This window comes from Oxyura jamaicensis, chromosome 14, assembly GCF_011077185.1.
Source record: "Oxyura jamaicensis isolate SHBP4307 breed ruddy duck chromosome 14, BPBGC_Ojam_1.0, whole genome shotgun sequence".
Classification (NCBI taxonomy): Eukaryota; Metazoa; Chordata; class Aves; order Anseriformes; family Anatidae; genus Oxyura; species Oxyura jamaicensis.
Genome location: NC_048906.1, coordinates 16,036,761 through 16,064,273, shown reverse-complemented (window position 1 = coordinate 16,064,273; position 27,513 = coordinate 16,036,761). Strand labels below are relative to the sequence as shown.

The 27,513-nt window shown below is 37.9% G+C and overlaps 1 long non-coding RNA gene across 1 annotated transcript; it reads right to left on the bottom strand.

Moving 5' to 3' along the window:
- Positions 1–1,877: 1,877 nt before the first annotated feature.
- Positions 1,878–27,291, bottom strand: LOC118174519. Its single transcript, XR_004754677.1, has 3 exons — positions 27,132–27,291; positions 9,730–9,835; positions 1,878–2,220 (listed from the first exon to the last, which is right to left on the bottom strand). It is a non-coding gene; the product is annotated as an uncharacterized LOC118174519 (long non-coding RNA).
- Positions 27,292–27,513: the final 222 nt, after the last annotated feature.

Sequence of the window (27,513 nt, the reverse complement as noted above, 5' to 3'; positions counted from 1 at the left end):
ATACACCGCTTTGAGTAAAAGCAAAATGTTTTAAAAAGGAGTTGAAGTAGCAGAACACACAATTAGCAAGGCCAAAAAAATGACCAAAATATAACAAGGCTAGATTACACACACATCAGCATCTTTTTGCTGAAACTCTTTCAGGCTGAAATACACTTCTTCAATGTAAATTATTTTTTCATACCTTACATTCTAATTTTGCAATTTAAATACTTTTTACCAGTTTCCTTTAATTAAAATTATTATTTTTTTATTTCAGATTGGATATAGTTTCAAGTTTTTAAATTTCTGTTTGTTGTTAAAAAACAATTTTTAATCACCTACTTATACGATCCATTTAGTTTCGCCACTTAAAAATGTTGGCTTTCTCCAAAGTATGAATTGCCCAAAAGTTACACCCACAGTTAGGTGGGTGGAAAAGCTAAAATTTTCTGTTTACAAACTGTATTTGAACAGACCATACACTTTTCAAAATATGTTTGCCATTGGTTGAAAGCAATTTATACAAATCATAAATTGAGAACAACTTGTCAAGATTTTATGGAATTGCTTCAAATAAACTATTTGTCAATGTTCTTTTTCCTTGCAAGGCCTGATCCAAAACATGGTGATGTCATTAGAAAGGCACTGATTCTCTTGAGTTTTGCATCAGGCTCTATTTATTCAGCATACAGAGGTGGATAAATAATTCACAAATATATTCAGTGAATTATTCATTTGTTAAATTTTATAAATTTAAGCCTAAACTGTTTGAGAAATAATATTGCCTGTTATTCCTTTACCTCTAAATCATACTCACTTGTAAGCAAAAAAAAAAAAAGACTAAAGAAGCATTAGACAAAAACTACTTTTGTTTTTTAGCTCAGGATAGATATGATCTCTTGGTAACATAAGGGAGAAGAAAAAAACATTTTTTGGGTTTTCTGTTCTGAAATACAGCCCAGCAAGAACTTCCTTGCTATTTCCTGACTGTGCCAGCAGAATGGCCAGTTTGTGGGAATAGCTGTTTATATGTAATTTCAAAGGCTCAGGCACTACCAAACTGCCCAGGGGAGGTTCAGGTTGGAAATTAGGAGACATTTCTTCTCAGAAAGGCATTGGAACGAGTTGCTCAGGCAGGTGGTGGTGTCTTCGTCCCTGGAGGTGTTCAAGGAAAGGTTGGGCCTGGTGCTTAGGGACATGGTTTAGTGGGTGATAGTGGTGGCAGGGAGATGGTTGGACCAGATGATCTTGGAGGTCTTTTCCAAGCTTTATGATTCTATGATTCTATTTGAAAAGACAACATATCTGGGAGGCAGGCAGGGACAGCTCCCTGCCCTAGGCCAAAAGGCTCACCTCACCTTTGCAAGGATGGCCAGAGTGTGATGCAAACAATTATGTACAGCACCCTCTCCCAGCTCTCAGCAGCTTTCTTGTTCTGCTCTTGTGAAAAAAATTTCCCAACACCCTACTGCCACAATACATCAGGTTGAAAAGGGAGTAAGCCCATTGCTAGCCAGCCCATTGCATTCCCAGCCTTTTGAAAAGAAACAGCTTCCCACGTGCAAAACCATCCGGGCTGGGCCTCTGCTATTTATGTCCATGAGACAGGACCATTGTTATTGTGAAGAGCATCTATTCTGGGTGAAGCCTCACAGAAGCAAACTGACAATTGATGTCACAGATATTGCAATTCTCCCTGCTGCATACCCAACCAAAATAACGGCAAGCAAGTACATTTGACTGAAAACTTGGCATAGGACTTTATCAATTATTTTCAAATCACTGAATAGGTAGATTAGTCAGGGAAAAAAAGGACAAGGTATATGGGCAAAAGAGTGAGCCACTCATTGGCATGACCCTTGCCTCAGAATTAATATATTTTGACCTTTCATGGCAAAAGGTTTAGGGAAAAAAAAGAAGTTTAACAACAATGCTTCACTTGGTACAGATACCACAATCGATACAGTATGTGTGAAAGGCTATCTCACAAATGGAGGTGCTCTCTGCAAAGTGAAATTATAAGCTTTTAATAAATGGAAGGCTATTTGGCCACTGCAACTAAAAGCAAGATGATCTTGAAGGTCTTATCCAACCTTAATGATTCTATGATTCCTCCATTATTACAAAGAAAATCAGATAGTGAGAAAACAGGGCAAAGGAAAGGCCTGAAGAGACATCTCCCTCTTCCCCTTCTTGAGGAAAAGTGTTGTGGAAGATCACTTCACCAGACCTTTGGACCTGACATTAGAAGCGGGCAAATACTATTTAACACCGAGGTTCACTCTACATAAAATCCTTTCCACTACTTTAATACACACTGGATTTGCCAACTAGTAATGAAATGCTTTCTGTCTGACATGATTTGCTTCATTCACAGCCAAAATGTGCACTGATGCTTGCAAAGAACTCGTGACAAAACCACAGCTCTGCCATTACTGCCAGCATTCCCACATTCGCAGATTAATCTGTTTGCTCTTAGTGCTTGTTCAGCTCACGCTGTAGCATGCATTTACTCGGTGCTGTAGCACTGCCGTTACAGCCATGACATAAGCTTCAACTTATGGAAGCAAGACTGTAGAAAGCAGTCATGCTTTATATCAAAGCAGTTAAAACAGCTGGGAAAACCAGAAACCTGATAATAGGATTTGGTGGTCAAATGCTTTTCTACTTTTCCAAATTTCCATTCCTCTAATGAAAATTATTCTCCCTGCCTCCAAATCTCATTTCTCTTATACCTACTCTTCTATCACTTTCCCATAAATCACTTCAAACTCTGTTTCTGATTGCCTGAAAGCCTGTCATGGCCATCTAGTGACGATGTAGAACTGGCAAATGCAGCTCAAGACATTGTGTAGGCTTTTGCACATGCCTCTCAAAATCCTTTTAAACTGATTATGGCATCCTCTTGGATTTGTTTAGTCTGAAAATGCTCATAAAATCTGACAGAAAAAAAATGCTTTTAAAAATATTAAGCAGCTTGTTAAGAAATACTAATCAGCTTGGTTTAATCGTATCACAGGCAATACATACACACTGCCCTTTACATGACAGAAGCTCACCTTTAACTGGTTGATATCCAGCAGTAAAAAGAATCAGTTTATACCAAAATATTTTACAAGGCAAAGGTCTTATTAAATAGAGGCTGCTCTAGTTTATGTCAAAATTGACTGAAACAACAAATTAACTGGAAGATATTGGTCTGTGGGCAGGCTTTGAAAGGTATTTCACTGCATACCAGTGGATTTTTGCAAACTTGGCCATTCTTCATTTCAGATAGTGTTTCAGGAGATTTTCAGATCACATTGGATAGAAAGTGAAGTGCAGCTTTTATTAATACTTGGGCAATTCTGAAAGCCAAATAATCTTTCCTTGTTTCCTTTTTTTTAATGTTGCTCTTTCTTTTGAAATGTTTACTTAACACACTTTATCTGTTTTTCTACACTAATACAGAAGGGTGAGATTCACTGCCACGTAAAGGATCTTTTATAATACTTCCATGATGTCAAGTAAACTGAATGGGTGTAAACTTCCTTTTTTTTAAAAAAAAAAAAGGCCTCCCTGGCTGGTTTAAATCTCTATAAAACAAGATACCAGCCCCACTCTAACTGCAGTACAAAGGGAAATTTGGATGTGACTGAAATCATCTGACTATGGATGCCAGAACAGTTTTGTTATATAATACATGTGAGCACAGCTGCTTGCTTATCACAAGACCCAAAATAAATACATCACATACTGAAGGGCAGAGTTACCTTTCCTTCTGCCTCATAATAACTCCCCCTTTATGGGCTACTTCCCTTGAGCTATTCACAACACAAGAATGGAATTGTCTGCAGTACAAGACAGAAGGAATCAGTAGCTAACGTTTTCCACCTTCACCCCCATCATTTTCTGAACAGTTTTTAAGGCAACAGGAAGGAGATTGGCTCTGTTCCTTGAGGTGCGCTTCTGCTGTTTCTGCAGGAGCTAACAGAGTCCAGCCAGTCAGATGTCAGTTTGGGGGACTCTTCTGGCACTATTTCCAAGGCAGGTACATGCAATGAGTTCACAGAAAAGATAGCACTTCCAAACAGTGAGAGAGCTGTCTCTAACCCACTCAGCTTGAGAGCACTGTACTACTGAGTGAGCTCTGCCACTTAGTCAAGACCACTGTGGTGCCATCGAGACCTATATGGTATCAGTGATTCACACCTCTCCCTGACTGCGAACAGCACATTAAAAGTTCACTATTACTGTGTACCCAGGGCATACACAGTTTGACTGCTATCTACCTTCTAACAGAAGCTGTAATGTTAAATATCTAACCAGGAAAACATGCATTTTAGGCAATACTTTTTCTAACTTTTAAGATCTGATCGGTCCAATCCAGCCAGGCTTTAAAGCTGTCTGTTGAGAATCCTACTTCAATATTTTTGCTGATTCATTGTATGTATGAAAGGGAAAACAAAATCCAAGATTTTATGATTTGATATGGCAAATACACCAGAAAAAAAAAAAAAAAAAAAAAAAACTTTAAAATAAGTTTTCCAATAATTCAAACAAACTTTTCTGCTTTCTGTTCCACCACTTCACATGATGACCATCCTCCCATGTGACAAGATCTTCCGTATTTTGGGGTTCAGCCCAAAGATCTTTGTGCCAAAAGCTAGAACAGTGAGTGACAACACAACTCGTTCAGCCTCTGGGATGTCCAGCAGACTGAAAAGAGGGAAGAAAATTGGCTAGCTGCAGCAGGAATCAGATGTTAGTACCGGAATAAAACTGATCCTCTTGACTGAAGGCTGGACTACATATAGTGACAGTGAGGAGAGAACAGGAAAGGCATTTTTCAAAGGCATACTCTGCTGTCATAAATCCAGAGTCTTCCTTCTGGAGCTGGCAGATTCTGCGAGAGCAAAGGTGGGTCAGCAATGGATGAAAGAAAAAGGGGTTGGCAGGGTCTTCATATCCCTTCTCACACAAGGCTGTGAACTCTCAGAATTATTCTTTACTTCTGAGAAGGTGACTTTCAGCTAAAATTATACACAACATAGCCCTGACTCTCCTCTCTGTGACCCTAGTATAAAAATACAAAGACCAAACCAGATTTACAGAGGCTGGAAACCAGGCTGCTTTTCCTTGCAGGTGCAATAGTATCCATGTAACTAAACCATTTTCTCCAATCTGCTACCAACAAAAAGATTATTTACAGTTCAAGTCTTTGATTTTAACTTGTCTAGAACAATTTCTCTTCTATGTTCCATAAAAGTGAGAATAGCAGCTATATTAGGTCCACAGAACTGTGATGAAAAACTCTCCAGAATGGTTTTTGCCATGCTGAATGTTGCCCTCTGGTCTGGTTTCTGGCAAGTTGTAATAATGTAACCTGACTCTCAACTATCCTGACCTGCAGCTATTGTCACATACTTTCCCAAATCATCCACAAGACATTGAATAAACTCAGCATGACTTATTTTTGTTATGCAACTCTGTGAAGAATACAACACAGGATCATAGACTGGATGGCCCAGAATAACTCTGTGCAGAAATGACTCAGTATCCAGGGAAAACTTTCAAGCCTGCAAAGACATGACATATTCCTGGAAAGCAACTGTTAAACTCTGACTAATGCATTCCCCTCTTTTCTACCCCTTTTTTAAAGTCTATCTGTCCGCAGGTTTTGAAGCTCTGAATGTTCCTGGGCACTGAAAAGAATGAGAGGTTGACACTGCAAAAAGTGTCTGAGACAGCTGGACAATACTCTCTATGTGATATTTTAGGAACATTTGGGGGAAATGTAGCAATCCAAGAGTCCAGACCAGACATTTAGTTTTTGCCATGTTCCACGGCACCTATCAGGTGTCCTGGAAAGACTGAAATTTGGCCATTCAAGTGAGCTGGCTCAGCAAGCACAGTTTTTAGGTGGGTTGGATAAGCCACACTGTTGACAAGCCTTAGAGTCCCAAGTGCTTCTGGCCCAAACTAGTGAGAGCAACTCTAGGGACTTCGGGAATTATATCCCTGCCACAAGCCTGGAATGAGCAAAGCTCCCCCTTTTCCATCTCCCCTCACAGGCAGAAAGCCTACTGACAACGTACTTGTAGCAAAGTGAAAGCATGTGAAAGTGGACAGCAGGTGTAAATAAATATTAAGAAGTCACTTTACTGAAGGAAGTCTAAAAGAGACAGTGCTCCCCCACCATCTTAAAAATTGGAGTTAACTTCCCAAAGAGTAAAAATTTATGTCATCCCCACACAGAACTCAGAATTTGCTCCTAAGGAGCTAAACGTTAGTGAATGTAAAATGGAAAGCTCAAACTTGTGAGAACATGCTGACATTACATATTCCTTGCTTTCTTTCAGGCTGCTTCATACTATTCCAGTCTCTTTTTGGGAGAGTGGAAGACTATGGATCCCTATACTCTGGGTATAAATCATAAATCACATCCACCATGAGAAAACCACCACATATTACTATTACACAGAGCCATAGATTGCTAAAGACAACAGGCGGTGTAAGAGATGGGCATGAATGTTAACTACCTGAACTAGCAAGAGAAACACTTTTTTCACTGACATAGCCTACAGCATGTTTGGAGGCAGTAGTTTGTTTTCTCCAGAGCAATGGTGACATTTTAGATCATCTTCTGTGCTATAAATGGAATGCTGTGATCTGCTGAACATTTGCTACCTGGAAGACCATTTCCTGTTGCCTGAATCATTAACTTTCTTGGATGACATTGCCACATCTGTAATGAAAAGATGTTATGTGCTGCTAATTTATGAGGCTACTCTAGTGCTGATATTTTAAACTACTCGGGTGTGAATAGCAAAGGCTGGCTGGTATTTGAAATCTCTTCGGCAATATTAGCTCACTGTGGATGGTATTTAAAATCACTCTGGCACTCTGGGGCATCAGAGGCCCCAGAACAGTCGTGTCCACTGCAGGAGCTGAGATAATATTTCCCAAGGCTAATACTTTATTTCCACTGATAGGAAAGGAGTGCAGGGAAAGAAAATTTAACAGGCCTGATGGTTCTCAGATTAGTGCTTTGAAGAAAACATGTACAATGATGTTCCTGTAGCAAATGGAACCACAGACTTTGAATTTATCTTCTAATAATAGATGGGGAGGAAACAAAACTCACATCCATAAGAAAGGCAGAACAGGACAGCAAAAGGTGGTTCTTGCTTTACAAAGTAGAAAATGCAACCATTTTCTGTAGGTCCCATTGTAAGCCTTTAGGGGTCCATTATTGCCACCTAGTGTGAGTTTGAATATAATATAAGCCACAAAATTGTACCCACTCAGTGTTCTTTGAACCCAATAAACTCCACTCAAAGTAGGTCAGCTCCTTTGGAAACGTCTGCAGGCTTGGATCTAGAAATACCTGCCGGCTGCGGTTTCTGTCTGCTATGTCATGTTGCTATATCGAGTATCCAAATTATTGCATACTTCTAATATCACCATTTACCTTCTTGATGCTGATTGATCTATGTATTGGGATGACTAGGAAAAAAAATCAATCCCTACCTGTATTTTAACAGAAGATTCAGTGTCCAGTAGAAACACGTGCTCATGCAAATTCTACTGTGCTGACTTTAGAACTACAGCTAATACATTTTAAAAATCTAAACAAGATGCATGTGAAGCTGTCAAAACACTCAAGGACAGCTTTGTTTCAAGGAAGTGTCTGTAGCTGCATGTTGTACGTGTATACAGACAAGCAATAAACATGAGAACAGGAAACCAAAAAGTCTCTTGGGTAACACCAGTTCCTCTCATAACTAATCCCAATTCTCTTCTTTCAAAATACTAAATGTAAATGAGTTTGGCTGCAGATAATGATGTTTCCATTATTAGTAACTCCCTGAATAGATACAGACCCTAGATGGGAATTTAACTCCTGTGGACTTAGCTTGGCAGGATCTATTCTTAATAGAACCTGATCAGCACAGAGTGCGAAATGACTTCAGAGTCCTCTCCAGGGGCACTGACAGACCTGCATGCTTCATCACAGTCTATTACACACTCAGATTCACTGAGCTGAAAATCTGTGGGCAATATATATTACTTCAAAACATCCATGAAGCTCCTCGATCTGCCTGGAATTATTACCTGGTAATTCTGAATGTATTTGCTGACAGAAAATAAGGACTCAGTATGAAATCCTTTTCTTCTGCATTGTTTCTACAGCTGCCCAGGGATTCCCAAGGTAGAGGCTGACCCAGAAGCTTTCAGTTTCATGACACACAATTTTATGGTGTAAATTATATGACCAGACTGAATTACACTGGAAATGGCAACAGGGAGCCTCCTTAGACAGACCGGAGCAAGATACCTAGCTAGGGGTAGATCCTTTCAAGCTTCACCAAAATGGCTAAGATTTGTCAGTTAAGTTTACCAGCACAGAATAAACCACAGGTCCTTCAGTCCAACCCAAATATTTCTGGTTTGTGTATCCTCTAAGCACATCTTTCTGCATTGTCCATCTGAGCAAAAAGCCTCCGTGTCCATCACACTCAGGAAACTGCTGAAGTTACATGGCATAAATATGGGCCTGTTTTCCAAACTAGCCTCCCATAGGAAGATAATGTTTAAGGGGACAAATAGTCTTGAGTAGGACTTGCAGCATTTTTTCATCCAAGTTTTTTCAGAGTGAGTCATATCCTCACAGGAACTGAAATTTCTTTTAAATACAGATTTTCATGAAGGCATATTTTAAATGATAATCATTTCAATATGGTTTAAATATTTTTCAGAATGTTTCTATTTTTTTCATGAAACATGCAAAAAGTCATTGTACTTAATATCCATTTAATATTCTAGACATTTTAAAATAGAAAGTGCAACATTATACATAAATCATCCATAATTCCTTTTCCTCACAAAATTTCCTTTGGGGGAAAAGAAACAACGGCACCTGTGCTCATCCTGCCATTGGAATATAAAGCTATAAAACTGTGGAATTTCCTAAAAGTCAGACAAGGAAGTGCTGCCAACATCTTCCCTGTTATTTGTGCTTTTGAAAATATATAGTTCATGCAGTTCAATAGATTTCCATCAATTTGATCAGATGACAATGACATCTAATGAATCCCGGTACAAATTCTTGTGCCTGCAACAAAGAATTAGCTGAAGATGGAGGCTTCCTTTAGTTAATTGTATTATAAAGACAACCCATTTTTTAATAATGTTCCTTGGGGTAATAAATCTACAATGACCTTAACCATGATTTCTTCTGTCAGTTGAAAAACATAATCTTCATGGTTAGCCAGGTGATTTAGTGTGTTCTTCAACTGCCCAGCAACAGATTATTTCATTTATGTCTTCCATTTATTCTTCCAACATTGCTGATCCAGATAATAAAGAATAAGCTTCACAGCTATTATCTCTGGTTAATCTGTCATAATTGTCTACATCTTAAATTAGGGATATTATGCCGAATTGCATTTAATACAGTAGAGCTTTGCTGTGTGCATCAGACAATCCCCCCCACCCTTAACCCCCCCAAAATGACCTTGACTGAGAGAAAAGCCATTCTAGATTCCAAATCACTAAAAATATCTCATATAGAAGTACTATGCAGATGCAGACAATGATCCTTGTCCTTCTGTATTACTGTTGGTTTCCAAAATACATTGACAACAATAGTTTTAAATGAATACACTCCCTTGCAGTAGGAAGAATACTATAAATAACAGAAGTTGCCACCAGTGGGAGTTTGCACACAGACACTGGCATTGTGTTTTGTCCTTCATTACTCACCTGAATTATGTTCTGCTCCCCTTGACCAATGTTCATTGCTGAAATATGTTTTGTTCCAAAGGATGTTCCAAAGGCTTCATTTCCAAAGTAGACTGAAGAAATGGACCTTTTTTTTTTTTTTTTAAAAAAAAAAAAAAAAAAAAAAAAAAAAAAAAAAAAAAAAACAGAAGGCAACCAGGTTAGTAGGTTCAGTTCAAGACTAAACAGATCCAAATAGCTCCAGGGCTTTTGCTCCTGCAGTTTACACTACAGTCACAGATGACGTCAAAACACTGAACAGCAATCTTACAGCATCACAGTGTGACTGATGCCAGAGTCCCCCAGGCCCGTCTGCTCCCCCAGCCCCAGCAGGGCCACCCTGAGCAGGGGGCCCAGGCCTGTGTCCAGGCAGCTTTGGGAGATCTCCAAGGAGGAGACTCCACAGCCTCTGTGGGCAACCTGGGCCAGGGCTCCAGCACCCTTGCAGCACAGAAGTGCCTCCTGGTGCTCAGAGGGAGCCTCCTGTGCTCCGGTTTGTGCCCACTGCCTCTGGGCCTGGCTCCCCCCTGAGCCTTCTCTTCTCCAGGCTGAACAGCCCCAGATCTCTCAGCCTTTCCTCATAGGATAGATGCTCCCATCCCTTAATCATCTCAGGGGTCCTTTGCTGGACTCTCTCCAGTAGCTCTGTATCTTTCAATGCTGAAATCATTCCTTTTTTTTTTTTTTTTTTTTTTTCCTGACAATTACAGAACACAAGTAGAATAGGCAATGATTGTATCAAGAGCACAACAAAAAATTAAGAAAATAGGGAAAGAAGAGATGCCTACCAACTTGAAGCAATGATGGCAGGAAAGACCATAATTTCTTGTTCTATCTCATAAAGAAACTTAACAGCACACAAAACATTTTGCTTTAAAAATGTCCTCCAGTGCCTGCATGGAATATCTATCGGAAGGTGACACTTTCCTTCTCTTGTGATTGGTTGTGTGCCCTGGGAAATGTAAAAATATCACCAAGGTATGCATAAGAGAGAAGTTAATTAATTTAACTTCCCGATGGGAATATATTAACAGTGTAATAAGATGCTCAAAGACTATCTTTATGATTGTCCCTGCCAAACCAGTTGCTGGAATGCTTTTCTTTTTTTAATGCAAGAAGTTTTATCCTCCATATGAAGATCCAGATGCTGACTATGATCTTTGTGTGGCAGAGGTCAGTGCAAATATTCAGCCTCTCCTGTGTCAGGATCAATACCTATGAACAATTTTATACTAAATTCCTCTATGAAGCTAAAGGGAACCTTTCTCTGTATTAATACACTATGATTTGATGAAGAAAAAAATACAGTTTTTTTCATTGCCACTCAATGCTTTTTTTTTTTTTTAGACTCTTGTATGGACAAGTTCAAGTGTAATTTGTCCTGCGCAGTCATTGCCCAAAGTGGACAACATAATTAATCATCTATCTTTATGTACTTGTGACTAAAAATGACTTTTATCTAAATACTCTTACCCTAGCTCTCCCCTTGATTAATCCTGAATCATGTAAGCATGAATTTTATTACCAGGTCTCTCCTATCAGCCAGAATGTCACACTGGAATTTACTGAAAAAAAATCATGGTATGTTGATTTCCCCACTGTTCCATAAACGCCATTTATTTTCTTTTTGAAATATATTTTGAAATAGATTTTTGGATAACTGGGATGGCCAGTGTGATATTTCCTTCTGAACAGCTTTCTCAAATTATACATAAAACATTTGCCCTGCTTAAAAACTGAATATGAGTGATGTAGAATTACATTCCCCTATAATAAAACCTTAAATCAACTTTCAGTTTCTTTATAACTGCCCAGACCAAGAAAAATCTTCTTGAAAAGCCCCACTACCCTTAGGATCATCATTTAAGAGGACACTGTCTACTAGGCTATTTACACTTTTATCTGTAACTGATGGAAATCTGTGGGTAGGACATAGTCTAGTTTCTATTTCCCCACTTTTTAAAGAAAGCCAAACCTCTCTACTTAGCTGACTGTTTCTCTCCAAGAAATGCATTACATAAACAATAAGGAAATTAAGCCTTTGAGCAGTACACACAGCAGTGTGTTCATTTATGTCATTCCAGGTTTACAAATGAGACAGACAACAAAGTCTTCTTTTTTAAAAACAAAGGCACAGTGGCAAATTTCCAAGGATTTCAGGAGATCAAGCAGCCCTTTTCAATTGCAGAGTTTTTCAGATTTCTGTAACATTGTCTTGGCTGATTCAATTTCTTCATTAGTAATTGCTTGCATTAAACAATCACAAAAACATTGGAAGATATCAAGACAAATGTCTGTCAAAATAAAAATTTCAAAATTAAAAATAAAATGAAATAAAAAGCCAGCTGTCAGTGCACATCCCCAATCTCCCATATTATTTTGCTGATTCATTTATTAGGTTATTCATTAAACAAATATCTTTTTGAAGGCCTTTCTGGTGCAAAATAAATTGCCTTGACACGTAAATTGTTCCCATTTTGCAGCTTTTCTAAAAGATTAAATCTTGTTGACAAAATAGCAAGCATTAAAAAGACAAAAGAAAAGGAAACAACAACAAAAATAACTGAGTGAGGAAGAGAGACTTGCTGCTTTCCAACACCCATTGATCACAGCAGACTTGCCCAGAATCCAGGATCTTCAAACAGACTCATATCTCATGTTGGGAAATGTTGGTTTGTTTTTTTCCCTGAGTGAGTAGGTCCATAGGTCCATTTCAATGACCACCAAATTTATTTATTATGAGTAGTTTATATAAACTTAACACTTTGTTGTTGTTGTTGTTGTTACTGTGATCCTAATAATCAGCAACAACACGGTCAGAAGCTCCTGTGATCCTAATAATCAGCAACAACACGGTCAGAAGCTCCTTTGACAATCTTTCCCTTAACAACAAAACAAAGCTGTAATATGAATTTCCAGTCATCTGGTCACATTTTGGCTGTACTAGGAAATCAGACCCGGTGCCACAACTGAAGGGAAAACCCTCAACAGCAGTCTGAGTTTTCTATTCTGCTGTAACACTACCTATACAGCTGCTTGTGCTAAGAAAGTTGTTAGAATAATGGTATGGACATCGTGGTGCAGCTCATTTTCCTGTTGATCCATGAATGGGTATACGAATACATTCTATTAAGCCCTCTGTGTTTACATTTACCACTTTCATAGCACTGTTACAGCTTCAAAACTGGATAACAATCCTCTTGCACAAAAATTGCTTGATTTGGAATAATTAGTGTACTCCTAAATGTTATTTATTTTGAATGAAAGAGCTAATCGTTCTTTAAAAACTTCAAGAACTTTAAGTATTTACCAATTATCTGATACATTTCAATTACTTTAACTTGCCAGAAATACAATCCTATTATTCCCAGGCTGCTGTCTGGTTGTCATGACTTGGTAAACTGTCACACTGCACATTGTACATCTCCTATCACTGTTGTTCCAATGACTTTTATATGTACTCTGCTTCTTCCCAAGTACTATTTTATTCTGAGACACTGATATTATTAGTGTCTTTTCAAATCAATTCATGTCCTGCTCCACTCGATAAACATATTAATCCATACGAGTCTTTTATCCTTCCTTATTGGTCATTAACCAATTACACATTATTGATGATTTTTCGTTCTATAAAAATTTAAACGATAAACAAGAGTTGTTGTGACAGCCAACTTAACCATCTAGCACCATCTTGAGGTTAAACTGATCTTGACATTTTAAAATAAATGGACATTACTTGATCATAAACTCACCAGAAGTTTTGGTGAGTTTACCAGCAGAGTATTGTGGATATGTATTCTTTATATAAATTCTTTATAAGAATACGTATTCTATGTATTCTTTAATGAAAAAATAATAATAATTAATGAGTTAAGACAAACATTCTGCAGATTTTTTTTCTCTGCTACCCTATATTGACTTTAAGACATTTCTGTTAGTTCTGCTAGTAATTAAGTTTAAATTTATATTCCAAAGCAGAAGTTGTATACTACAAGATTTTGTTTTGAAGCCCTGCTAGACAGTGTACTCAGGAGTGAGTTAATGAAATTCTAAGGTTATGACTGCACAGACAAGATCACCGATAAGTAGTTTCCTTGGGCTTCATTCTGTAGTTTACTTATGTGCAAAAACCGTATGTTTACGAAGCATGACTTATTCTAAATGATTCTGGGCCACCTAGATACAAACATATAGCAAAATAAAGTTTTTTTTTCCAACTGAAAATATCTGAGTAGAACTAGGTAAGATATTTTGAAGTTTTGAAACATAATAAAAATATCAGATAAAGCTATTGAGTTACAAGCTTTTTCACTGCTCACTTCATGTTTGAAGCTGATCATGACAGTGGAACAGGTTTGAGATGAGGAGCATGGCACAATTATGACTTGGAATGGAAAGGCGATGAAGGCTGGAATTTCTTCAAGGAAGCCAGGCAAGGAAACCATGCTGAGTTTCTCTAAATAGATGCAGGTGTAACAAACTTGCCAACTTGGAAACTTCCCAAAAATATGTATATGTAACTGTTTATTCGCTGAGGTGATATGCTCCAGGACAGACGCAGCTATTAAATATATTTGTAAAAAGATTTTTTGTTGTTTTTTACCACAGTGGCCAGGTTGAGCACATGCTGGGCTTTATAGCCTTCCTGAGTTTCTCTCTGCATATGCTGGCAACTTCCTTGTACTCTCCCTGAACTGCCTGCCCCTTTTATCACCAGACATAAACTTTCTTTTTCTCCTGGACACTCACCAAAAGTTCCCTGTTCAGCCATGCCAGCCTTCCTCCCTGCCGACTCATCTCACTGCACACGGGGACACCCGGCTCTTGTGCCTTGAAGGCTTCATTCTTGAGGAGCAACCAGACTTCCTCCACCCCTCTGCCCTCCAGGACTGCATCCCAAGGGACTCTCCCTGAACAGTTCCTGAACATTTCAACGTCTGCCCTGCAGAAGTCCAAGGTAGCAGTTTTACTGACCCTCCCCCTCCTCCCCCCCCCCCCCCCACCCACCCACCCATCATCCCAGGACAGTGCCCCGCCAACACAGTAAAACAGCTATATCTGATGCTCTTTTAAACTTAGATGAGACAGCAAGATGAATTGAATGGCACTTAACATTCCCCTGTTGATAGGTTTTGTCAAAATACCTGCAGCAGCTCTTCAAACTTTCAAGTGACAGTATTATGGGAAATTCCATACATGAAAGCCTCTTCCCAAGGCAGCTGTTCAAAACATCATGTAAATAACAAGCAAGGGTATAAACAGAGTGACAACATTCAGAGTCTGTAACTCCCTGTCCTGTTAATTCACACTGCACTCAGAATACGTGAAACAGGAATGGGAGACAGCAGCAGACTAAAACCCCAGGCTGAAAAGTGGATCTGATCTCTACTTAGTCCATCCTGCAACTTATAGCTTGAAAGATAATATTGTCTAGAAACTAGATCTATTTCTGTTTCTGCCCAAATCTCCTTTTAACTCCTACACACCTCCTGGCTCCCTCCCTGCTTCTTCTGTCACATCAATAAAGGCTGTATATTTGCCAGAGCTGCAGCTGTGATCAGGTACTACACTGGAGAATGGGACCTGGTATCCTGAATCACATAGGTATTTTGACTAGCTTGTCATGAACTCTCAAATCTTCAGACTGAAGGAGTCCTCATGTTTTTGAAAGTCTGTGCCTCTTCATCCCATCAATGTTTTTTAACTTACGGATGAAGGAGCTAGGAAGAGCACAAGCACACACAAAAACTAGCTCAAATTAGTGTTACTGGGATAAGCTTGACATTTGTTACCAATAGACATTCTTGGTTATGACCATGCCAATTTAATTCTTTCCTAATTGCTCAACTTAGACACTGAAAATTAAAATTAGTTTTCCTGCTGTAATTGCTCTTGTTCCTTCATTGCACTTGACGCCCAAAACACCAGCCTGGCTGAGTGTTTTAATTCCAAACAACTCGTAATCAGTGTTCTATTATGTTACATAAACAACCACACTGAAAACAACAAAAAGTTGCATGCAACAATAAAAGCTTGGAGCTCCCCAGCCAGTAGAGTAAAATGCTCTGTAGCTTTTATGGAGATAATTGATTTGATGCCTATTACGTTTGCTAAAAGGCAAATGCACTCTTTCACATTGCAGCTTGTCTCCGAACAGGTTACTTCATTTTGCTGAAAGCTTTGGACCACATATATTTAGCAAAACAAAAGATGACGTGTAGGTCAGATCAAATGCAGGAAGCAAAAGGGCAGCTGCAAGAGTTAGTTACACTGCAATGTGTCTGCTTTAAGGACCAGTGGAGCAGTAACTGAGCTCTTACTGAGAACTAATTTCTTGTTCAAGCTGATGTATTGGTGGTACTGAGTCGTGGACACTCATATTGTGGCAGGACAGTTTGCAGAAGGCCAAGAGTATATCCCAGTGTGCAGGCACTAGAGCAGGGAAATATTATTCCAGGACTTTTTCCCTTCACTTTTTTTTTTCCCTGATAGAGAGTGCTTGGCCACAACTGGAGCTGAGACACTAGGTGGAATGAACATCTGCAACAAGGGAGTATGCAAAAGTTACTGTCTTGATATCTAGTTTCATTTGTTTTATTTTTTTCCTTTCTTTTTCTTTATTTGGGGTGGTGGGGGGGATAATTGTCTTTCTTTTTTATTGAACAATGAATGCTTTCAGAAGCAGGGGAGAGTGGAATATGCTTTATTTGCTGTAACTACCACAGCAAATCTCACCCTTACCAGAAATACCAGGGAGGTTTCAATCATCTGCTTCCTGTATATGGTACACCATTTGGTTCCCGGAAAGTTACAACCCATCAGCCTAATTTAAATATGCAGGCTTTACAGAAGAATATTGAGTAAGTGCAACATACATGTGATACACAGAAGGTCAGATTAAATTAGCTAATTCCTTTTCTCTGGTCATAAGCTCACCCAGATCAAAGGAGTTCTAATGACTACTTCTCCGTAAGCATTCAGAGATTTTTATGGTACCATAAAGACAGAAATGTACCTGATGTCGCCTGAATAAATTGGCTGCAGTTGTGCATGCAAAAAGAAAACCAGCAGAAATAGATCTGAGTCCTTTGTCATCACACACCTCAAGAAAAAAAATCTCCACTATACTGAGATACACTCAAACACAGGTTACCCTTCTCAAACCGCTCCTTTAATTAGTGCATGAGAACACCATACGGTAGGAGAGCCCAAACAACTTACAAAAGCCAAGGATCCACATGCACCGCTCCACCAACTACCAATGCATAGCCACATCTGCTGATGACTGCTTATGATTAATGCATGTTAATAACAGTATCATAACATTTAACCACAGTGATTCAAGACAGCATCCCTATTCAGATGTTGCATATTTAGTTGTTAAAGTTAGGCATGTATTTCTGTGATTTTTTTTGTTGTTTGTTTTTTTGTTTTGTTTTGTTTTTGTTTTTGTTTTTGAATTGTGTCTTAAATACTGTTGCAAAAATGAGTATCATAGATCTGACCTGGAACCCACCAAAAGTTTTCAGGTTCTTCTTGTGATTTTCAGCAGGCAGCAGCTCAGACCTTATTGTCATTTGGAGTAGCAGATGAAAGCACAGTGTTTGATATGGATCAGTATAAATTACCATTATCTGTGGGATTACAGGGAGCCCAGACTTCAGTTTCATGCCATCAGCATCAAATGTCCTGTCCCAGCACCATTCTGGGACTGCAGTCCAGGGCAAAAGGGGGCAACAACAGACCTTTGACAGAAGTATTTCTGAAAGACCTCTTCTTCTCCTAATATCCCCTGTAAATGACAGTGTTCAGCCCTGCCTACTTGATATCTAATTGAATATTTGCAGCTAATGAGTATTTTTCTCGCTGACATTACACTTTTTCACTTCTGACTATAACCTTCATAAGCTTCATCTGAAGCCTCTGAGGTGAAGCGCATGCAAGCTGAGGATCAGATGAGCGTTCCCCTGAAGGAAGCTCTCATTATCATAGTGCTAAGAACAACAAGCTAATCACATAGCCATTAATATCACAGAAAGCCCCCTTCCAATTAATTTCATGGAAAGAGATGTATCTTGGGTGCTAACAAAATGTATCAGGCAAAAATATCACGCTCTGTTGAGAGAAGGCATGAAATGATGCTTTTCAACTGCCAAATGTTTTCAAAGCTCAACTTGAAACAAGTGACAGAGCACTAGTTATTGTACAACAGACTGCATGGTTGCCATGAAAACCAAAAGTTTTGGGAATCTTAGCTATCATTAGGATCCTCACTGGCACACTGAATCTCAATAGTTGCAGCGTACAAAACAGGAACCCCAGTGGCACCATCTACACAGTAATTTGAATGTAGCTGTGTAGGAGGCTAATATTTCAAGCAGAGTCTGTGTATATGTTCAGGGTAAATCTACGAGCCTAATAAGCTGTAAAAATGTGTATCATCTGTCCTTCATGGGTAAGACTAATATCCTCTGATGATCATTTCTAAAATGGGTTATGAATTCTAAAATTTAAAAATGTTGTGAAAAACAATAGAACAGCAAAATAATTCTAAACAAGAATATAAAAATAATGTGTGATAATATCTCCCTTACTGCAGCCAGATTTTATTGTCACGTTGCCTTTTAAAAATGTCTATTAAAAAGAATAAAAACAGTTGGGATGTGATAATATCAAACAGCACTAACTGAGAAAAAAAAAAAAAGTCCAAGTTTAAAACAACAACAAAAACAACAGTGAAGTGAAAAAAATAGGGGCTACCCTAGTAGCAGTCCTCTTCAGACAGTCCCTCAAAAAGGCCTCAGATATCCTTCTGGCAACCCTGAAATGCAACCCCATTCTTTAACAGCCTGTGGAGAACAACACCAACTGTGCTCCCATATGTAAACCATGGCATCAGACTTTGCTATGGAGAGAAGTCAATGAGATATACATGTTCCTGAGCTTCAAATATTTCTACTGCACTGGAAGATGGCACCATTTCTTGGCTATAAAGAGTCATGATTTTTGAGGGGATATGAATTCTTGTTGTCTCTGTAAATAACCTATATTTATTGTCTGTACTGGTTTTGTTTCAACAAGAGAGAGCTCTCAAAGCTTGAATTTCCTAATTCTAGAGGCACTGTAAATAAATTAAAATACATAGTCTGTGGAGGCTGAGGTTACTGACCAAGATGAGTACCTGGTTAACCCTGAAGAGTTTCATTTCCAACAAAATATTATCCTAAAAGGATCAGGACATATCTAACAGTCTTTGCCAGCCTGTGAAATCCAAACACTATATTGTAACTTTTAGGTTATGCACTTCACTGCAGCTTGCCTCTGAAAATCTGGCATATCTTCTGTCTGACATTTATTAGATATAAATTGCTGTTTCTCATCGTCGTAAAATACAAAACGCATGATGAAAAAATATATAATATGAGAAAGGCATTGCTTTACAGAACAACCAGAGAGAGAGATTCTGCATCCATTTCATAAGCAGAAACTAGAGATTTCCAAAACACGTTACTTGCATTTGCAAAAACTGTATCAAAAATAGAATTATCTTTCTCTGATTCATTGAAAAATAGTGAGAAAATGATCTTGAATGCTCAGTATGATAACAGATAAATCATGAGATAGAGTATAAGCAGCTTTTTTACAGACCATAAAAACAGAAAAAGAAAAGGAAGCCTGTGTTCTTAATTTATAGTTTATACACAGAGAAAAATTCATTAACATGCAGGGCTACAATATAAAAGGTGTATCTTAAAAGACTGGTGCTATTATGGAAGATAATTTCCTAGATGAAAAGGGTTGCATCAATGTACTAGGAAATCTATATTAAACATTACCTTGAGAGATTAAGGCTAATTCCTCCTTCAGCTTAAAAACTGTAATAGTTAAAACCAATAATCCTACTGCATTGTTATGTGCAAGGAAAATAAAGTCTATAATACCATGCTTTTAAAGAAACAATTCCACAAAGCTAAAAATATGATTGCTGGAGTGAATTTAACAGAAAAGTATGAGTAAGAACAGGTTACAGTGCTATTATTTCTCCAAGTGCTACAAAATAATAATCAAGGAAAGCTACTAATTTTAAGAGATTCATTGTACAGATGAAAGAATCCACACAATAATAAGAAAAGAATACTTAATAAATTACAAAAATACAGTAGCACATATAAATCAACGTGGTAGAGACTGTAGAAAATTGAGAGAAGGCCAGAAGAGGAAAATCACTAGCCAGCACAATTAAGCCCAATAGGAGCTTTTTAAAAATACATAAAGCAACATAAACTATACTAAGATTTTTATTCAAATATTTTGAATGGTAGTCACCTCTAAAAGAGCTTGATGTTTGTCCAAATTTGTCCATATTTATCTAAGGAACCAAATTCAGTGGTTTAGTTCTCAGAAATGCTACATTTAGAGAGCAGGTGGGTACTCAACACTTCTGAAAATAAGGCCATTAATTCTGCTTTTCAAGGACAGCTTGTGCAGTATTCCAAAATATTTCAGTGCCTAGAAAAGTTACATTCCTATCTTCATCCTTAACCTCCTACATATCTTTAAAATGTGCCCCATACAAACCAAGTTCAGCTGCTTGCTTTTGAAAATTGTGATTCAGGTATGGTGATTTAACGAGGATGGGCAGCTAAGCACCACACAGCTGCTCTCTCACTTCCCCTCGGAAGGAAAGGGGAGAAGAACAGCTCCTGGTCTGAGACAGCAACAGGGAGATCACTCACCAGAAACTCTACATAAAGGATATAAATGTAAATTGTTGCCTACTGACAACAAACAAGGGCAATAAGAACTAAAGGCAATCCAAAAACACCTTGTTCCCCTCCCATCCAACATCTACCTTCCCTCCACCCTCCGATTGCCACAGGGGAATGGGGGTTGTGGTCAGCCCATGAAGCTTCATCTCCACCGCTCCTTCTCAGTCCCTCTCTGTCACTGTTCCCCGTGGGGTCCCTCCCACAGGATGCCATCCTTCCTGAACTGAGCCTGCAGGGGCTGCCCACAGGCAGCAGCTCTTCAAGAACTGCTCCCACATGGCTCCGTACCATGGGGTCCATGCCCCAGGAGAAAACTGGTCTCAGCCCAGTTGTGGCTAGCAGTGGGTCACTGGAGCCAGCTGGAGCTGGCTCTGCTCTGACATGGGGCAGCTGCAGGGCTCCTCTCACAGGGGCCATCCCTGCAACTTCCCTGCTACCAAGTCCATACCATGTAAAACCAATACATCATGCTTTCAGGACTTTGAGGAAAAAATGCAAAAGAACAATTTTGTCACAATTTCAGTATTATTTTGTTAATAACACATTATTGCTATTATTGATTCTGGATTTGTCTTTCTTCTATGATATTACCCACTGCTAACAGAACTGGCTTCATCAGGCTAACTGATGTCTCTTGCTTTGGAGCAAGAGGGAATTTATTCTCTGGAATTAGAGGCTGTCAAGGACTGAGAGAGGAATTGTGAAAATAAAAGCAATCACTAAAAAGCATGTATTTATCAAGAAATGTAACTGTGCAGTTGCCTCAATGGTGTTATTGTTTTCTCTCAGGTAAATTGTTTTATGACAGGCAGTGTTTTTTTGATTGTTGTTTGTTTTTTTCAATCCTGTAAGCAAACAGAAACTACAAACAAAATTGCCCCGCAGGAACAGAAATCCAAGAATATCAAATTTAAATGAGATGGGAGATGTGACAGCAATTCTCAATGCAGGTTAGGCAATTACATGATGAGAAACATAAAAAGTTTCAGAAAAGGCATTTCCCTTTCTTCTTATTTCCTGCTTTAGCTGGTTAGTGTTTGAGCCTTTGGGTTACTAAACTCAATTGGTAGCAATTTAATTATTATCATATATTTTGAGGTGCAGAGCACGAGGTGCAGGGGAGATATTTGCTCCCTCTACAAGGTACTCTGGAGGCTTGTAAGTGTATGTTACTATTATCAGTGTTTTTTTCTAGTCACCTAATACAGGAATGGGACAATACAGAAGCACAGACACGACATTAACTCCTTCTCAATTTATAATTGTCTATTGCCTTTTAACTTAGGTATTCAAACAACAATCCACAATGCTCTTTTCTCATTAAGTTCAGAAGGTAGAAAAAGTGTTCACATCTGGTAAAATATTTGTATGTGAGTAAATTCTTTAGTAGGTGGGAACATGACACAGAGCCATGTTGCTTCAACTATATGATTGAACTGCATGGCTTTGAGAGTTTCTTCCCTGTGGGAAAGAAGGAGTTATATCAAAACCACCAGATTTTTCAGTTTTCCTGTAGCTTTTAGATTTACTGAAGCCTAATCTCAGCTCTGGACTACATAAACATATTATCATTTATTTCCCCTGCGTAAAAACCTTTGAACAATTCAAATTAAAACTACCTTTCATTGTCCTGTACTTTATCAGGACAAAGGAAGAAGTCAGAGTTTTGTAAGTACATTTTCCTTCTATTATTTTGGAAATGCTCCCATTTTAGTCAATTAAAGGAGAACATAAAAATCTCTTCAGAGTCAGGTGTGGGAGAGGTTTAAAAAGGAACAACCACATTACCGTTCAGCTATTCATGGCATTGTCAGCAAGGGAGAAATATCAGACTTGCCAGGCCAGGAAATACTGCACAGTTGCAATTTTGGCAGCTCTCACTCTCCAGCTAAGCCTTCAAAAGCAAACTGAACAGAAGGTAAAAATACAGCAAAGCATGTGCAATTTATTGAAAGTACATAAAAGGCAAACTCTCCTTCAGAACAATACGACAAAATATTCAAAACCTGATGTAAACAGACCTTTCAGTCAGAATGAGTAGGGCCTGAGGAGACATTGCAAATGCAAAGGAGAGATAAAGATAGTTATTAGGTCCTTTAAGTAAACCTAAAACATTCTTACAGAGCCAGCTCAGGAGGTATCTTTGCATTCCTCCAACAAATGAGCTTCCTGCATTTCCATTCCAGTTGAAAATAAACATGCCCAACTTCAGCCTAATTTTTGGCATTCAGATGAGCCAGATAAATCAGGAACTTGGTCCCTACACTGGAGCAGAAATATAGGCATATCAGGAGGTGATTTACAGCACCAAGACAGGTCACTGCCTTCTGGAGAGATAATCTCATGGATTCAGCTGAGAAGCCACTGCAGGCACTCATATTTTGCTTACGAAAATTGCACAGTGGGACCAGCTGATGTAAAATTCTGGTATGGATCTTGACCTCAGCATGCCATGTTCACCATGGCAGCTTTTGATGAGAATAAAGTGGGGTTGCACTGAATTTGAACCCTATTGGCCTCAGTCTGTTCAACCACACTTCTCATGAGAACAGTGACCTGGAATTTCAGAGTATTATCTAATACAAATGCCAATTCAGCCTGAATACACAGAAAGCTAAGCCTAGTAGCCTAGTACAGCACAGAGTACTGCTTGGATTCACAAATAGTCTGTAGACACACAGTAGCATCTCAAGATATCCAAGGGGCTTTGGCTGCCTTTATCATGAATAGTGAAGAGTTCTGGTTTCTGACTGTACAGAATAGCAATTGGAGCTTGGTTTTCCTACTCTGCTACTTGGTGGCTCTTCTGATCTCTCTTTCAGACAGGAAAGAATTGGTTCTTTGGAAGATGTAATACTTATTTAAGAAGTATTATTGTTACGATCACTGCATTCAGTCCTGAGGTAAGCTCCTGTTACTTTTTTTCATGCCTTTAGCTTTTTCCTTAGGAATAAAGTAGTCGACATTTTCTTAACACTTTTGATTTAATAACTAAAAGATTATCAGTTATGTTGAAACACTAGTTTTCCTGGGAGAAGCAATAGATCTTAATAGACTAGCTGATACCACTGGAAAAAGCAAACAGATTGTCATAAGCATGAAGGAGATACAATGAAAATTTTGGAAAATTGACAGGTTTTCAAAGGTATCAGCCACTTCTTACAAGCCTTGTTTCTTTCCTAATCTTAAATCTTCAGAAATGCAACAACATTTCCCAGCATTTTTATATTCAATGTTTTAAACTTTAGGATGTGGGTTCTGGTTTTGTTTGTTTGTTTGTTTTGTGTGTGTGTGTGTTTTTTTGTTTTTGTTGTTGTTGTTGTTTGTTTGTTTTTGTTTTCCTAATATAATCACTTAAGTGTCCCTAAGGCACTTTTGAAAACATGGTAGAGTATAAATCATTTTATGTCAATGTGTAAAATAAAAATAAAAATAAAAGAATTTTGCACCACTATCTCATCTCACAACATTTTTAAGATAATCTAAACATATTAGATGCTTAAACCTCATTAGTTCCAACTTGCTCAGGCGCTTTCTAAAATCCCACAAGAAATTCACATTTATCATTAGATAAATAAATAATTTTTGACAGGGTATTCCATTAACTGTATTTGAAAATTTCCACAGGAATAATTTTAATCTCTGTAGAAAAAAATAGTTTTTTTTTTTAAAAAAAAAAAAAGTTTGGAAAAGAAAAACTAGGTGGCTGGAGTTGTCAGTCAGTTGTCACGATCTCTGACATGCTTTTGTCTCTCCTTGAATCCCTCCGTCTCTCGCAATGTCCGGAACAAGTTGGAGTATGAAGGGAAAAGACATCTGTTGTTCTTGTGGTTCAACCACAACAAATAAATGATGAGAAAATGCAATATAAATTTAGTTTAAATTCTCTGGAAAGACGGCAGCCAACTGTTTCTTATTTTGAATCATCATCACTCTTTATAATGAAAAATAATTGGGTGTAACAATATCCACAAAGATATTCTGTTCTGAAAAGAATGGCAAAAGATGGTGAAGCATTACTTACATCTAGAGACCTACAATCAAGAGCTATTCAGAAAGTTGCACTCAGTTATGCTTCTGTGTCTGCCAAGCCTGTACCAAGTAACACTGATTACTACAAGCTGGATGCAAACTTCTGAGAGGAAGGAGTCTGATTCAGGATACACACAAATTTTCCAGGAGTTCTATAGAGTTTTCAATCACTTCAATGAGTTGAATGGTTCTTGAGTCAACAGCACTTTATTTCACATTTTTCATTTGGGACTGCCTTCAACGAGAATGGATGATATTGCTAACCATTCTATTGAAAAGGTGGAGTGACTAGCAAGTATTTGCAAACACAGAATATTTGTTATTCACTGGAAATAATTCTGCTGGAGCCAGCAGAAGTAAAGAATCAAATTCTCTATTTTATTGTGGGTTTGGATGCTGACAGGAAACAGACGCAAAATGCATCATGGTTTACCTAAAAAATAATCAGATCACAGTGGTATACATTTCTCTCTCCAGACTTGACCATATTGTTTTTGATCATATATGGACAGTCTTGAGTGGATGAGCCACATAGCAATTAATGATAAGTGCCAAAATACAATCAGATGCCCTGGATTTAATTATTGAGTTATAAAAGCATTTTAATTAATTGTAGGAAGCTGTAGGAAAATTAAGCTTAGTAGTATGGGATGATCAGTAAAACAGAAAAAGCTGCTCCCAGAAGATGAGCAAAAACTCATTTCCACAAATATTTACTTACTTTGGTAGCAGGACTAACACCATAGCCTAAATAATGGGCTATGCCATGCAGGTCATTCCATAATATGCTCCACACTGCAATGTACACATGCTCTGACATACAAGAATCTTGTGCCTTAATTTAGAAACATTAATTGTGTTGATTACTGAATTGCTGAAGGTCTAACTACTAGGTAGGACGTACTACAGCAGACATTCTGCAAACTTGTTATACATTGGAAACATTCTGGAGAGTTGCAATTGATACGTGGTCAAAGCAGATGTTTAAAGTTGAATGAAAAATATAATGGATTCATGAATTTTGACTTGTTAATTATGCGTACTTCATCCTTCATATATTTTGTAAATATATTTTAATTTAAATAGGGCCTGTTCACCATTTACACATCATATGTACTGTTACCAAATTTACAGCTGCAGAGATTACAGGCCTATTTTTCCTTTAAAAAAAAAAAAAAATCCATTTCATTGTGATACTGACCATCTTTCCAAACATATTCTCATGACACACACCTATGAAGATTGTTCTGGATTTTGCTCATTCTGAGCAGCCACTGCTAGTCATAGTATGAAATCCTCTTCCCACTGGTAAGCTTATCATTCTTCTTGCAGAACAACTTCCTCTGGCACCAACTACAAGTGAGAAGAATTCTTATGCCTAATTAAGAGCTTCATGATCCCTGATGTTTTCAATTCCAACATTTAAAAAGCCTTTCTGAGACAGATATAAAAATACACAATTGGTTTAATGCTTATCTCATATATACAACGCTGCTTCTGTTAATTCATTAATTTGCTTTATCTATTGCAATAAAGATTAGCCAAAGCTCAGGTTTGGATTCAGAATTAACAATGCCAAAAACCTCTAAAGACTTTAACATATCATACTGGATTTTTAAGAGATCAGCTTCTGATGCAAGTCTTCTACAATTTTGAGTTAAATTCTCATAAGAGTAACTGTTCTTACAGTATTCCAGCTAGAGTAAAGTTCACAAATAGATCCTTCGACCATCTAACTTTAAAATCAGATGAAACTGAATACAAACCTTTCAAACCTTACCTAAACATACGTAATCAAAGACAGTTTGTATACAGTATACAGAACTGTTCTAAGTATAGTACTTTTTTGGTTTTAAACCATGCCATCTGATTGAATAGGCTGACAAAACATATTAACAAGATCTCTATGCATGCTGAATTGATATTTGCTGTTCAATTTTCAATTCTTTCATCTGTGACACACCTGGTTTTAGATCTACATTTTGGCAAAATAAAGTACGAGTTCCATAGATATTGTGAACTAGTAATGTATACATGAAATTTAACTACATAGTATTTTCCTTGATGTTTCACTTTTTGTTAGGTTTGTAGCTGAAGGAAGGAAAGCTTCAGGTCTCTTTCTGCCTTGCTCTGCTTTAATACTACAATGGAGGAAATCACAGGTGACACGTCTCCTTCATGTTTCCTTTAACTCATAAAATGAGTGTTTCTGTAAATACTCCTGAACTCATATACAATTATGTCTTGGTGAGAAAAAAATGCAGCCACAAATCCTAAATGTATTCCTATGGCAATCCAGTAAAATCCCACTGATTTTTTTTCATGTTATTACTAGCAAAGCCTGATCTTTCTGGGTTGAAGACTTAAACAATGTGTGCAAAACCAGGAAGCAAAACTACAAATTCTTTTTTTCTTTTTCTTTTTTCTTTTTTTTTTTTTTTTTTTTTTAATGCTGAGTCTTAGCACAGCTCCGTTTTACTGTGAAAGCCTACAGATTCTTAAGCTCCTTCTGCAGATAATGATTAAATATGTGTAGAATGTCAGAACAATTCATTAGTGACTTCAACCACATTTAAAAGTTACCTGTTGTTCAGGAAACTCTCTAGGTAGGATTTTTCTAATCCAGAAATCAATGTTATGTCATGTCACATCTGCTTTTCTCCAGCTGGATCAGCTGCTTTTCTGCTTGGTGCATTCTCCTGCAGGTCTCCTCGTTCTTTCTCTCCACCTTCAAGGCCATTCATCTGCAAGATAACAGATTATTTGAGGACATTGTATCCATCACAGACTGCTGCCATCTCATAATCCAGGGAAAAATATATGTCATGATAATTTTACTCAAATGTTTATTGCTGTACTGATAAAAAGCAGTGAAGCAGGCCTTGCAGCCTTTTCCCATATTTCCTCCATATGAGAGAGCATAGGCTTGATCAGTTAGAATAATTGAAAAAGCAATGACAAATCA